Below are 15,575 nucleotides of genomic sequence, written 5' to 3' on the forward strand. Positions count from 1 at the left end.
CCTTTGCCCTGGTTTCTGATAAATTGAAGCAAATCTCCTCCCATCTGGCAGTCTTACAAAGACCCTTCCATGCATTTACTGATGAGTTCATAGCCATGCTGGAGGTAACTTGGTTTTTATTAGAAATAGCACACATTTAACAAGCACCTATACAAACAAGGCTCTATTTTAGGGCAGTGAGTTCCAGGTCCAGATCTGTCTTCAAGGGACTTAAGTCCATTTAGGAAAACTAGTCCTTAAGCACATATGCTGGGTAGTCAAGGTAAAATAAGCTGTCTTGGAGCCTGTGGGGCGGAATGGTCAAGAGAGTTTCTTGAGAAGGCCTAAAGATAGACATGCATCTAGATGGCAATTTAGATTCAGAGAGATGAGTGGTGTCTGCCTGGTCCACAGCAGTGCAGCGGGAGAGAGAGCACGAGGCCAACAGCTGGCCCTGGCGTTCTTCCTGAAGAGGGAACTGCCCCTTGTATGGGGAAATATACTAGTGAGCTGCTTGAGGGTGAAAGGCGAGTCCCAGGATGGAATCTACTTCCAGGAATCTACCCTAGAGAGACCCTCTCATATGTGCACGGCGAGGGGGGGGGGGGAGCTAAAGAATATCATCACAACATTGTTTGTTTCAGTGGAAAAGTAGGGAAAACTTGACTGCTTATCACTAGAAAATGGGCTACATAAACCACAGTGCCAAAAGAAGAAGACAAGGAAGAAGTATTGTGCGGTTTCGTGTGTCTGATATGTAAAAAGAGCGCTAATAAAAGTGTTAGGTATAAAGCGGGTTTCCTGATAAACAAATATTGAATCATTTTATTGGACACCTAAAAAAAAAAAAAAGCAAATTTCTGTCCAATGTGCACAATACGATCCTATTTGCATTTCAAATATACCTACAAAATTCTACATATTTATCTGAACAGAGACACACAGATATATGTAATTTCATGGAAAAAAAAACAACGTGCTTGGAAAGATACTCATCAAATTGACAACCGGTTGCCTGTGTTGGACTGTAGGGAGTGAGACTAGGAAGGGATGAAGGGTTGGGGTAGGGATTGTGGAGATGGGGAAGCCCCCAAAAGCCCTCTGTATTTGGGCAGTGCTGGCTGCCCCAAAGGTGCTGAGACTACTCCACGAACAGAAGCATTGTTGAGTGGAGGGATGAGCTCCCTCAGCCCAGCGGTGGGCTAGCTTGTTTTCCTGGTGGGCAGAGGCAAGAAGCCTGCCCTCTGGTCCAGCCCCAGTGTTGACTCCTGGGTGTTCTGGGGCCTATTTGGCCCTCTCTGGGCCCCAGCATTAAGGCCCCTCTGGGCTTCTCCAGTTGGCTCAGCCCAAGCTGAGATTCTAAGTCCATTCCAGAACCTTCCTGTGGAGTCTGAGCACCAGCAAGGGCATGGAAAAGCCTCACTTGACCTTTGATCTGCTGGGACTAGGAACCAGCGTTTTGTCTTGTCCTGAAGCCTTGAGTACATACCAGTGCTCAGAGAGGTTTCTGAGCAGCACAGCCTCCTGGGGGAGCTCCCTCCTCTGATAAGTGGCATGCCATTTCTTCCCAGCATATTTCGCTTGAGGATACCTCACTCAGCCTGGCTCCTTACGGAGCAAAAGTGGGGATGATTCATTACCTGGTGGGCCCTAAAAAGTTAATGAAACTTACTGAGTGAGGGCTCTGGGCTGTATGAGAGGTGGGGACTGCCTGAAGCCAGGGCTTGGGCTCTGGGCCTGGATATTTGGTGTGAGGTGTGTACAGGTGTGGTCTATTCTGCATACAATTCCTTTGGTTGCTCCGGGCTGGCTTCAGGCTACAGAGATGTGTTAAATGAAGTCCCTCCCTGAGGATACCACAGATGGGAGAGGAGTATACATTGAATTTGGATGGGGTAAAGTGTGTTGATAGGATCAGGCTGCAAGAGATGCCTCAGTCCAGTCAAAACTTCCTTAATGGTGTCCTGGCCTTCACCAGCCTCTCACTGCTGGGAAGTGCTCCAGCGTGCAAGATCCTGCAGGCACTCGTGAACAAGCTATTCCTCCCTTCCAGCTGTGCACAAAGTGACTTGTGAGCTTAGGCTGGCTTTGGGCACTGTAACTGCTGGACATCCAGGACCTGCAGCTCTGGCAGGTGGCAAGCTACTTCCAAATGTGCTGGGTCTTCAGCCAGAGCCCTAGGGAGAGGCTTGGACAGGAACTGGCACTGGATGCCTGTGCAATGGGGATGCTTAGAAACAAGGGAATTCTTGTTGTGCTGATCCCCAGCTAGGCCAGCTCCAGGCAGATCATCCATCTAATACAGCTCCTCTAGGAGAGTTCTACAGAAAGAGAAAACCCTGCATTACCCTGGCATCCAGCTGAGACAAGAGGCAGATTCCCGGGGGTGCAGAGAGGACTGTATCCAGCAGTGGGGTCTCCTCCAGAGAACCTCTACCATTACGGATCTAACTTCTTACCTCTCTGTTCCTCAACTTCCCTCAGAGTTTAAGGAAAGGCAAGCAGCTCTTAAGTGTCTGGTCAGGCTAGGAAGGTGTGCCCAAGGAAGAACAGGTGCCATTCTTGTCCCGGAAAACCACACAGCTGAGGTGGAGAGGTGAGATTCCTAGACTGGAAACAAAATGAGATAGGCTATGAATCAGTGCTGAAGTGTCTGCTTTAGCCTATGTGTGGGGGTGGGGAGAGGGAGCCAGGAAGGAGCCACCAGGTGAGGGAAGAGGGAAGAGGAAGGGGACACATGTGCTTGCATGTGCACATATGCCTGGGGTCCCTATCTCTGGAGTCCCCATTTTCTGTGCTATCTGCCCGGACAACCTAAAAATAATTTCCATTAAACTTTAGGATTTGTTATTTGATGCATAAGATGCTTTCCCAGCAAATATTCTTTTCTACCCACAATTTATCGAAGATCAAGTTGAAACGAATCTGCATTATTTATGCATACACAGGATGGCTAGTAAGCAAAAGGCGGACTAGAACAGTCTGGATTTGGCTGGAAAGTCCATATAAAAATGGTCCCTATGTGGATAACAAAATTAAACAGTGTGCATGGATTGGCAGTGATGGCATTAATGGTGATGATGATGATAATGAAGAAAAAGGACCCAATATGACTACTGGGGGTGTCATCAGCCCTTTATCTTATCCACACATGACAAAGAATTTGGCACATGGCAAGCACTCAAGGAATATTTATTTGTAGACATTGAGAAAGAATGTCCACATATATGACACATGTGCAAATATGGAGCTAGATGATTGATAATTTGTCATGAGCAAAAGACAACTAAATGATAGATTGAATTTAAAAGTTAGTTTATTAGATAGATGGCTGAGGGGTGAGGCAGTTATCAGATTGAAAGATTAAAGCCATGGTGGAATGATAGACTGATAAATAACTTGTTGATACTTGATAAACGGATAGAAAGAGGGATAAATTGTGGCCAGGTGATAGGTCAATAGATCCATTGTCAGACCCAAATAGGTAGATAGGAAAACAGAAGTGTAGCAATAGAGTGAGAGAGACAGACAAGAGGATGAGTGAGACCCTGACCTAGGCAGAATAATCCCTCCCACAAGATGTCTGTGTTGTGCTCCATAGAACCTGGGATATGTTGTACTAACATATAACAAAAGGGAGTTTGCAGATATGATTAATTTAAGGATGTTGAGATGGAGAGATTATCCCGAATTTTCCAGGCCTGCCCAATCTAATCACATGTCCTACCACTGACTTTCTTTCACCATGTTTGATTCTTCCTGCCTTCTTTTCAGTTCTCGATCATGCCACACTTATTCCTACCTCAGGACCTTTGAACTCTCTGTTTCCTCTGTCTGCTCATTTTCGTCACGCAGATCTCATTTCAGATGAGAATTGCCTCCCTGCTTCCAGATTCTTGTCCTGAAGCCTTGAGTACACTCCGTTCTTGGGGACTGGGTTGGGGCAATGGGATGTCCAAGCTCCTAGCCTGTTCTAGCTGGCACTGTCCCCAGCTCTAGGTCCCGCCCAAGGCTGCGGGATGGAGCAGTGTACATGAGTCATCGAGCAACAGACACAGTCCCCTTGTTGGAGGGACCTGAGCAGTTATATTGTAGCAAACTCCTAGGGCCAGTGGCCCAATTGAAAGGGAAGGTTAGGAACTTTCCCAGGTTATTCAGACTTACACCCTGCCAGGAGAGGACTGGAGAGTGCAGGAGTTGGGAGTGGTCTGTGTGGATGCTGCTATTACCTCTCCTTGGACTGTCCTGTGCCCACCTAAGATAGACCAGGCTGTGGAGGAGTAGATGGCTCATCCTAGTCTGAGAGGTGCTCAGAACCTTTCAACTACTCCTCTCTTCACCCTACAATGACTGAGCACCTACTGTGTACCAGGCGCTGTGCTGCCCTACTACATGCCAGGCCCTGCCCTGAGGAAATTGCAATGTAGTTGGGGATGCAGGCTGTCAGTAAACCTTACAGATCTATTGGACGAAGGCTCAGCATGGGGTCACACAGAGAAACTGCACTGAACTCTGCCTGTGTGGGCAGGTAATGGGACTAGAAGGCAATGAGATGGCTAGCTAGAAGGGACTGGCTAGAAGGGTGTTCCAGGCAGCAGCAGTAGCCTGGTTGTGGTAATTTCCTAGAACTGCCACAACAAAGCATGTACCACAAACTGGGTGGCTTAAAACGACAGAAATGTGTTCTCTCACAGTTCTGGAAGCTAGAAGTTCGAAACCCAGGTGTTAGCAGAGCCACATTCCCTGCAAAGCTTCTAGGGGAGGATCTTTTTTAGCTTCTTTCAGCTTTTGGTGACTCCTGGCATTCCTTGGCTTATGGCAACATAACTCCAGTCTCTGCCTCCGTCCTCACGTGGCCGTCTTCCTTCTGTGTCTGTTGTCTCTCTGTCTTCACATGGCATTCTTTATACGTACCTGTGTCTGTCCAAATTTCCCTCCTAGGAAGATGTCGGTCATACTGGATTAAGGCCCACCCTAATGGCCTTAACTCAATTAAATCTGCAAAGACCCTATTTCCAAATGAGGTCACATTCAAATAAGAGGGGTATTAGGTTTTCAATATATATACATTTTTGTGGGGACACAATTCAACTCCTAACACAGTGGGCAAAGGCTTGGAGAGACACGGAGCACAGAACCAGAGCTCTCTAATGTTTGCCACCTCATCACTCACCACCTTTATTCACATTTCCTTACACCTGCCTTGAATGTTCCAGCCTCTAGACTCTTGCTCCCACAGTCCACCTGTCTCGACAGCTTCTCTCTCAATCAGCAGGCCCACCTCTTGAGGAAACACTCTCCGACACTGACCGCAAAGTGCTGGTACCTTCCTCTGATTTCTGAGAGTCTCACGGTCTGAGGGCTCATTTAGTCTACAACGTAGTGCCCAGGTGGGCATTATTTTACTTGTTCCCTTCAGCCTCCTCCTTGTTCCATGCCAAACCTAGGATCAGGGAGCCAGAGGTTTTGAGTTCTGCCCTCAGCCATTTCCAAATTCTCTATCCCTGCCCAGCCTTCTCACTGTACCTGGATGTTCCTGTAACAGTCACTCATCAACTCTGTGGCAGAGCCATCCCACACCAACAGCCCTGACTGCTAGATGGTCTCCCTTGCTCTGCCACACTGTATCTCCAAGGAGCTCCCTGGGAGTTTTAAGGTCCCCTTGCTCCCACCACTTGGGGCTCCATTGAGCCCACTTGGCTCCACCAGTGACCAGGGCTGCAGTGGAGTACTGCCCACCAGAGGCAATTTGAGGGACTTGCAAAAGGTCCCCTGAGCCAGATGATCTCCCTCACCCACCTGCCTTGGGTCAAAAATTCCACCATTGGCAAGTCTGAGCATCCAACTCTGATAAGGCCAAATGCCCTGGAGGGGAGACTCTGCTAGGAGTAGCTGGGCAGGGACTTGCCTCTGGAGCCTGGCAGCCTGCAGATATCTCACTCAAGTCCTACAGGAGATTTGCCACCCTGGAGCAGGAGCAGCTGAAGAAGACGGGCTATTCTACAGAGCTTTGTCCGGTGAAGCTGAGGGCAGCCCCAGTGAGCTAGCCCTGCCCAGGCAGAGATGCACTCGGGCTCCAGGATATGCACTAAGCTCAGCCTCTTCCTTCTCTCCTACCTGCCCTCCTTTGTCCTGCACCTTCTTGGCTAAAAAACAGCTCCTTCCACATATAGGCTGTTAGTGGCCTTTGGACTGGGGAGGAACTGGGGCCTTGCAGGCCCCACACCCAGGCTGACACTCACAGGGAATAGGGAGAGGCCCAGAATTGTCACTCTCTGGGCACAGTCCCAGTGTCCTTAACCGGCCAGTCCTGTTCTGCCCTTTTTCCAGTGGGGAGGAGCTGGGGGCAGGGAAGAGGCAGGGCCCAGACATGGCCAGAGGCATTGTGCTGTCACTGGCCCTCAGTCCCACATGTGCCCATGGAGCTCATACTATGTGCAAAGGCCCTGGGTGAGGCTGGGCTGCCTGGGCTGCTCCTCCTTTCCTGTCTGAGAGACCGGAGGGTAGGACGGGGTATGGGGGGTGGGGGTGGGGGTGTTCACCACAATACCCCAAGGGTCCCAGAAAGGCTTGTTTGGAAGGGAGAGCCAGCCATGTCTAATAAGGAACTATTTCAGTTTTGCCATAATCAAGTCTAGCTCAGGGCTGCCCAAAATAGCCAGGCAACGGGAGCCAAGTGTCTGCAAGGATGGTTTGGCCCAGGTGGGGATCAGGAGGGTAGCCTCAGCCTTCGTACCCAGATTCGAGGCCCCCTATCTTCACCCCAAGGCTTCAGTCCAGGCCCAGCCCCCTAGTAGGTCCTTAAGCTAATGAAGCCTCTTACCAATCCAGTAAGTAACCGTATAGCAGACATGAACAAAACTCTTTTTAGATTAAGGGATTTGTGCAGAATTTCATGGTGCCCCAGAGAGGGTTAGAAATGCTCAGGGGTTTGGATAAACCTTTGAACTTAATGTTCATAGGGAAGAAGGCATCTCCAGGCCTGGGCTGCGTCTATGATGGGGGTGGTCTGGGTAGCCAGGTTGGCTTCTTTCCCCAGGATCATCTACCTACTTGGTTATTGAGGACAGCTAAGTTGTGTCAAATTTCCCTCACTAGGCCCTTGGAGATGTTCTGGAGAATCTGTGCAGTGAGATCTGCTTCATCTGAGGGCACAATCCCCAAGCCCAACAAATCTTAGACTTCTAAGTATTTTCTGAAGGTCCTATGTAGTACCAGGAGGGAAGAACACTTTGTCTCCCCACCTACCCTCAACTTCTCTGGGAAGTTCATCCCTCCCCCATGCCACCCGTGGGCTTCCTAAGCCATAGGCCACAGCCCTCAAACCTGAAAGCTACATTCCTAACAAAGCAGTTAATGCCTGCCCTGCCATTTGATAGCTGTTTCACAAGGGGCAAGGTACTTCCTAGGCTTCATTTGCTTGACTTATATAATGGCAATAATGATAGTCCTTATTTTAAAGGGACATTGTGAGGGTCAAATGAGATCATCCAGGGCCTGGCACATAGTGAGCATTTAATAAACAACAGATGGTATAGTTATCATTGTTATTATCAATAGGTATCCCTCTTTAACCTGTTTCTCCTTGTCTGCCCCTCTCCACTAGCTCCCTAAATCCAGACTTGTTGCCTTTCTAAAGTCTCAACAGTCTGAACTGGGTGGCTGGTCAGGACTTGCTCCCAGGTGAACGGGAGAAAGAGATGTGTGTTTGAGCATCCTGCATCCTTGGTTGTAAAGCTAGAATGAGTCCTCCAGGGACCCAGGATGCTCTCACTTTGGTCACCATCCACACTCTTAATCAAGGAGATTTCAAGAATTAGCATTTCTGTGGTAGAATCCAAAGCCAAGAAACAGAGAGGGCGAGGGATTCACTGAAGGCCACACAGATAGCTCAGGCCTGAGCTGGGTGAGAGCCTAGGTGGACCTGCCACCTAGCTATTCTCTCCACCTGACTCAACAGCTGTCATTTCTTCAGAGGCCTCTCTCTGGAGCTTTCCTGGTCAGAGAAAGCAGCAAACAAAGTGTGGAGCCAGCACCCTGGGCCTGGAGCCCTGAGCTCCTGGGGCAGACCCACAGGCTGACGGAGACGTTACTGAAGCTGATGATTCAACTTCCTGCCTTTTGAGAGCGCCCAGACCACAGAAGTTTTCTTTCTCGCTTGGAGGAGGGGGGCGTCTCCCTGCTGAGGGCCAGGCAGAGCAGGAGGAGGCTCTACCACAACCACAAGGACTAGGCAGTGCAGGGGCAGGCCTTCGAGGGCCACACTAGAACCCTGGCCTGTGGCCTCCTGAAGCCTGTCTCTTTGGGTTAATGATTACCGCCTAGGGTGATCAACTGTCCTGTGGCTCTCCTAGGTTTGCCTGGGACTACCCTGGCTGTAGCACCAAAAATCCCACATCCCAGAAAACCCCTCAGTCCTGGGCAAGCCAGAAGGGTTTGTCATTCTGTTACCACCCGTATTTCGGTATGACATGACTTACCGCCTCAGTGATTCTGGGTGTCCAGGCCCCAGGACAGCACATTCTAGAACAGGGAATTGGCAAACTATGGCCTGAGGGCCTAATCTGACCCTCTGCCTATTTTTGTACAGCCCATGAGCTAAGAATAGTTTTTATATTTTCTGATTGTTGAAAACAAAATTAAAGAATAATATTTCACGATGTGGAAATTATGTGAAATTCAAATTTTAGTGCTCATAAACAAAGGAACACAGCCATGCCCATTCATTTACAAATTGTCTCTGGCTGCTTTCACATTACAAGACAGAGCTGAGTAGCTGCAACAGAGAGTTGTATGGACCTCTGGACCACAAAGTCTAAAATATTTACTGTCAAATGTTACATAAACAGATTGCTGGCACCTGTTCTAGAGGGAGGGACAGGGTGAAGTGTCTGATCTGTGCTAGGTGTGGCTGCGTGTGAGCGAGCAGTGATGCTTTTCAGAACTTCAGAACTGGAGGAGAGAGAGATTAATTAAGTGGGCATGATAGCACAGCACTAATTTGGGATTCAGCAGATTAGCTGTGAGGTGGGGACAAGGCATCAATTTTCTCTAAGACTCAGTTTGCCAATCTGTACAAGGGGACGAAGACAGGCAGGCTCTGCTTCTCTCTGACTTCAGTGCCTCATCTTCCAGGCTGACACTGTCCTCTCCAATAACTCGGCATCTCCAGGGACTTTTGTATGGTCTAGGGCAGGTCCTGCTCCCTCTGGGCCCAACCCCGAAGCTTCTCCAGCCTACAGAGTGGGTACTTATCTGGCTTTAAGGCAGACCCAGATCCTGCTCCTAGGACTGGAAACCATACTATCCAGCCATTCAACAGGGTCAGGAAGCACCTACCATGTGCAAGGCACTCTTAGGGCCTCCTAAAATTGGAATGATCCAATGTCATCCAGACATTGGAAGTGGGAAGCTCTCCACTCTGAGAGAAGGTGCAGTGGGGCCATTAGCTCCATGACTCCTGCTCCTTTGGTGAACGTTGCTAGAAACCTCTCAGGTATCAGGCCATGTCCTATGTGCTGTTGAGCTGAGCCCGCAGGCAGTTGACAATCTAGGAGAGCTTTAATGATGTTGAAGGGGTTTAGTGAAACTGGTGCCCAATGCAAAGTCTAAAATGAGCCTCAACTTGACCTCTCTACCCCATTCCCTCACTAACCCTAAGATAAGATGCACTTCCCTTTTTCAGTGGGCTGATGGGGGTGGGGGGTACTTGAGCAGCATGAGGTTCTTGGAAGGCTTGTGAGGAACTGACCTCAGTGTGGACCTTCACAAGCCCTAGCTCTGCACTCACAGGGTCTGCCTGGTTTGCTTACACAAGGCTAGGATGACCCCTGTGGAGGCCTCCTTTGTACCCTCTAAGACTCTCAGCTACCTCCTGGGCACAGTCACCCATAGGCCACCTCCTTCTTCTCCTGTGTCCCAACATCGCTGCTTGTTGACCTCAGGTGTTAGGACTTCTGAGAATGCAGCCACTCCAGATTGACACCCTTACATCTCCGAGTCCAGGTGAAAGGACATCTTTTTATTAGCCACTCAAACACCGGGTATTGGCTCTGATTGGATCTGATGGCTTGGCTTGAGTCACATGCCCATCCCTAAACCAACCACTGTGCAACTCTGCACAATGTTTAATGCGCTATATGACTCTGATTCACGTGTGACTCTCAAGCCAGGGATTGACTCCTCCTGAAGTATGTGAGCTAAAAATGACAAGAGGAGGAGTTCCTCAGATAAAGATCAGGGTATATTACCAGAAGAGGGGGAATGGATACTAAGCAGGGAGACTACAACAATTCTCAACAGGGAAGAGGTGTGTGTGGTCAGGATTCCTTGGACCTGGGTCTGTATAAGATATCAGTGGACTGATACACAGCCCCAGATACAGTGAGATTATGAGATACCACTCACCTCCAAGAAAACACTGGGTGGCTTGAGAAGCCCCAGGTACTGTCCACCCCTCTGGGACTTGGTACTTCACAGCTAATCAGCAGATAATCTGGGTACCCTGAAATCCACAAGGACCACCAGCTCCTGACTGGAACAGGAGTCATCCAACCCATATCTCTCTACTCCTTGATGGTACTGTGCTGTTTTTGAGGGCAGCGACCACAACTTTCTCCCCCCTGCATCAGCAGAAATAGTTACAGAATGAATAATAATCTTTGGCAAGTATGTAAAGCTTGATATCTTTCCAGACCTCTTTAACATATATTATTTGATTCTCTGTTCTTCTTTTTGGCTACCCAGGATCTGAACCCTCTTCCTGTGATGGGGAATTCCCCTCATTCTGAGGTAGAGCCACTTCCACCAAAGAGGCTGAAAGTACCAAGTGCACACTTTTCCCAGCCTTGTCTGTGGCAGGGCAAGAGCTCATGACCTAGTCTCTGGCAACCAGACATGTGACTCCAGACTGTGACCCAGGAGCTAGTGGCCCAAAGGAGCAGGGACCACAGAGAGTTCCCCTTGGTGGTTACTGTGGGTATAACAGGCCAGGGCAGTTCCTAGGGTAGTAGAGCTCGTGGTACCCAAAGACATAGACAGGATGCTGCAACCCAGCCTGCAGAGCCTAGTGCATGGTGGTGGTGGTGACAGTGATGGCAGCAACGTCCTGACAGCCAGTTCTGCAGTGTAATCTGGGGCCTTGCTTGTGGCTGTGTAGCCTCTGGGGCTGCTTCTCTGCTCCACCCAGAGATTCTCTGATCTGCTCACTATCCTTATTATTTTTCTGCTTAAGTCAGTCTGCTTAAGAGTCGATTTCTGTTACTAGCAGCTGGAAACTCTGTTATAATTCTTGAAACAAGACAGCTAGATTCCCATTTTTCAGATGTGACAATTTCTGAGTTGAGACCAGAACCCTGACTAGATAGAACAGACTTATAAATTGCAGGTGGGAGCCCAGGCAAGAAAGAACTTTCTCACAAGTAGTGCTGCCTCACCAGACAGGAAGCCCCTGTTACTGGAAGTGTGCAGACAGATGTGGGGAGATGGAAGGGAGAGGCCAGACAAGGTGACAGCAGTTCCCTTCTTCATGGATTACACATGTTATCATCTGCTCAACTTAGATTGTTTGTATTTGTTTGTTTGTTTGTTTATATTTTTTAGGCGAGGCAACCCTTAGTTAACCTCACAGATTGCAAGGACCTTGTCAGCTTACAATCCTTTATTTTTTATTTCTTATTCCTACTGCACCTGGTCTTCCTAGGTGGTGTCCCATCCAAGTACTAACCAGGCCCCACCCTGCTTAGCTTCTGAGATCACATGGGATCAGGCTTGTTCAGGGTGGCATGGCTGTAGACTTAGATTATTCTTTGTGAGCACAAAAGTGAAAACACAACTCCAGGTGCTATAGCTTCGAGTCCTCATAATCTCTTAACCAGCCAGCCTGTCCCTGGCCCAAGACACAACTGCTGCTAGTCCTATATCCCACAGCAAGGCCATGGTGCTTATTGGCCTCTGTCACTTTAATGAAAAAGCCCCTACACCAAACAAATACAAGCACAGACATTTGCAACTAATTATGGTATTGCTGATCAGTCAAATTTCATTGCAAATTGCATGTTGAAATTGATAGTGGGTGACTCGTGAATAAACTGGTTGTCTGGAAAAGTGACACGGGCACCCAGGACTAGATTAATAATTCAATTTAGACTCCACCAGACACTCTGAAGAAGAAGAAAAGGCAAATTAGCATTGCCCCAAGATTGCCTGTTTACCCCGGTACCTCCTGCCAATGTGCCTGGCTTCTAAGGGAAGCTGATCCTTCTTTAGGATCCTCCCACTTTCTGAGACCGCAGGGCATTGAGTATTCCAGCCTTTAATTCTTGGTTTGCAAAATTGCAGCCTTGAGTGGTGCTGGGAAGGGAAGACTGCCCTATGTTCCATCCACTGCTGAGAAGCCCATGCAGGAGGCTTCTTGAGGACAGATGTCCCTGTTGCAGTGAAAGCCTATGTGAATTCCTCAGGTAAGTTATGGTTCTAGAGGAATGAGCCCGGAAAAGATGGGAGAGGAGCTTAGGAGGGCTTTACAGAGCTCCCACTTGGCCTTGTCTCCATGGGGCCCTTCGAGAGCTATGAAATCCAGAGTAGAGATAATTCCATCTTGGCAAGGAGACCACAAGATGGATAAGCAATGTTCTCAAGACTGGGCCTTTAGCGGTGTCCTCCTGAAAGATCATCGTGCCTATGAACCTAGGGAGGAAGGCAGGAAGGAGGCACGGAGCAGGCGGAGTGTAAAAGTGTTGAGGGGCAGGCACCTGTATGCGTAGGAGATGCAGCCACAGCGGCCACCGTGACCCAGCCAGGAGTGCTGCATGCTGAGCTGTTCAGTCAGCCCAAAGTGGAGAGTGAATCCACCAGCCTGCAACTTTTGCTGAGCCACTGGCCCCAACTCCAACTGCCCTCACTCCAGCCTGTGCAGAAGGAAAGTCTTACTTTTCATCCTCTAGTTGGGGTTCAACACTCAAATGTCTACAGGGAAGTGAGCCAGGTATGGACTGGAAAGAATTGGTGAGCTTGGGTCTGATTAGATGCAAGTGGCCATGATTCAACTTTAGGAGACTACCTAGAGACAATATGAGTTGGAACTCAGAAAAAGGCTTAGGCCAGTGATGTAAATTTGGAAGTTGTCAGCAATTGAATGGTATTTAAAAGCCAGGACACTGGAGGAGATTATCAAGGGAATGAGTATAGACAGAGGTTAAAAAAAAAAAAAAAGTCTAAAGACTGAGTCTTAGAGATGAGGCGGTGCTAGCAAAGGAGACAGAGAAGGAGCAACCAGAGAGATAGGAGGGGAACCGGGAGAGGGTGACGGTGATCTGGGTGCCAAGGATGAAGAGATGAACTCTTATATGCTACGGAGGGGTAAGGGAGGTGAAGCCTGTGATTGAACAGCAGGTTTGCTGTAGTAGTGGGAGCTAACGCCTGCTGGGAACAAATGGGAGAAAGGAAGGGAGGAGAGGACTTGAAGGTAGCAAGAAGTCAATTCCTTCTAGGAGCTGTGCCATAAAGAGGATCAGACAAATTGGGTAGGAGTCTGACAAGGATTATAAGGCCAAGAGGTTTTTCTTTAAGATGGAACAATTACAGTATTTCTTTGTGTTGATGGGAATAATTCCGGAAAAGGGGGAATTTCGATGCTGTAGGTGAGAAGGGGGTAAATGTTGGCATGAAGTCCTTGAGCAGACAGGTGACACTGGCATCTGGTGTACGAAGGAGGGGGTTGTCCTTGAACAGGAGCACGGATGGTTCCCCCATATTAGGGACATGGGAGGCAGAGCTGATAAGCACAGGTGCAGGTGCAGGTGGGTGGGGGAAGCAGTGGGGAAGCCCCTGGAACTGCTCTTCTGAGGGCTTCTCTTTTCTTAGCAAACTAGGAAGAGGTCGTCAGTGGAGAGCGAAGTGGAGGAGGAAGTGCGAAGCAGTCGGCTGGGAGTAGACTTGGGGATGTAGTATGATTACTGGGCAGCTTTTAGGTCTCATTTAGGGAGGCTTGCGTTCATTAATTTAAAGTGAAACTGGTCAGCCCATTGGGTCTTTTGTCAATCCCAGGCAGCCTGTGGGTGTAGGTGTAGAGTGGGTAGAGGGTTGAGTTTAACCAGGGTTGTGGTTTCGCCAGGTAACTATACTATAGTGAGGGACAAGGGCAAGAGCATAATATTGAATTGAGGACTCTTAGCTGGGTAAAGAGGGAAGTGGGGCATGAGGGGGAGGGGGATGATGAGCCTCCTTTTGGATCAGTAGGTTCTAGGAAGAATTGTCAGAGTGGGGGTACTGGAGGGAGTGAGTTGGAGAAAGGCAGTGTTTATCAGAGAGCGTGATGCATGACATTGAGATGATGAAGGAATTGCATTGATGGATAACAACTAATTCAAAGTCTGGCTATGAGAGTGAGAGGCTGAGGTATTGCAGAAGCCAAGGGGCTGAGAGTCCTGTTTATTTACAGGAAGGATGAAATAAAAAATGAAGACAGGAGGGGCCTTGGAGGGAGTTACAGCTGGCCAGGAGTTAAAATCTTAAAGAAATGAGGGCAAGTGCCGGGAGGTCTGTAAATGACTGCAAAAAGGGAGAGAAATGGGTGCTTTTGTCTGATTGCATGGCATTCAAACATGGGTGTTTGTAAGTAGGAGGGCAAATAGTTAGAAGTACTGGGGAGCAAAACGGGCAGTTCCCACCCTAGACCCAGGAACATAAGGATCACAAGAGGGAAAACAGCCACTGCTTGAGAGGCTGCTAGGGAAGCGGAGTCCTTACAGGGGAGGCAGTTTTCCATTAGAGCGAGAAGCAAAGGGGACATTCCGAAATGAGGTTGAGGATGTGAGGGAGTTTACTGCAGCTGGACCATGAGTTTCAGAGAGTCCATGGAGGAGGGTGGGCGGTGAGGGCAGGAAAGGGAGATACAGAGCCAAATGGGGCGTAGAGTCCTGGGTGAGGGATGCCTTAAGAATTCTGGGCCAACGTACAGTGTAAATAAATAAATATATATATATATATATATATATATATATATATATATATGCCTTACTTTAAAGTATACAGCTGGAACTTATTGGATTTTGTTAATCAAGGTCACCATAAAAATAATTAATCAATCAATCAATTAATTAAAAAAAAAGAATTCTGGGCATCTGGTAGGGACTGACAGCAACAGGGATAAAAGGCCTGACGACAGCAGTCGTGAGGGGCCCGAAGCAGAAGTTGGCGGCAGACTGGCTTTGTTGGGAGGTGGGCAGAGAGAGTACTTGTCAGGAGACTTCTTCTCTCTTGCTGACGGTGGTCTGGAGGTCTGAAGAGGAGCAGACTTCCCAGAACAGGTAGAGCTCTAGGCTCCTTCTTTACTCCCAGCAAGGAATATTAATCAAAACATTCTCTATAGAACTAATACTAAAACCACAGACATGTCAATGAAAGAGAATTGCCCAGAAATAGACTCTTATATATGGCATAATAAATCTAACTATAATAAACTTGGCCCTGAAAATAGAAGAGATAAAAAGTATGACTTTTTTATCCCCAGGGATAACTGGTTAACTATTTACAAAAAGATAAATCCAGATCTTTATCTTAGATCCTATGCTAAATGAATTCAGGCGAATTGAAAA

General features: G+C 48.3%; 1 long non-coding RNA gene and 1 pseudogene across 1 annotated transcript in view; both read right to left on the reverse strand.

The window, feature by feature from the left end:
* Nucleotides 1–599: 599 nt before the first annotated feature.
* LOC107506805 overlaps nt 600–15,575 on the reverse strand; it is a 66,628-nt gene continuing 51,652 nt past the window's right edge. Inside the window, exons 3-4 of the long non-coding RNA XR_004951912.1 lie at nt 2,439–2,589; nt 600–2,300 (exon numbers count right to left, since the gene is read on the reverse strand). This is a non-coding gene — a long non-coding RNA (uncharacterized LOC107506805). The remainder of the gene's footprint in view (nt 2,301–2,438; nt 2,590–15,575) is intronic.
* On the reverse strand, nt 11,656–11,774 carry LOC118605779 (annotated as a pseudogene).

The sequence above is a fragment of the Rousettus aegyptiacus genome, unplaced genomic scaffold (genome assembly GCF_014176215.1).
Source record: "Rousettus aegyptiacus isolate mRouAeg1 unplaced genomic scaffold, mRouAeg1.p scaffold_m13_p_7, whole genome shotgun sequence".
NCBI classification, from domain to species: domain Eukaryota; kingdom Metazoa; phylum Chordata; class Mammalia; order Chiroptera; family Pteropodidae; genus Rousettus; species Rousettus aegyptiacus.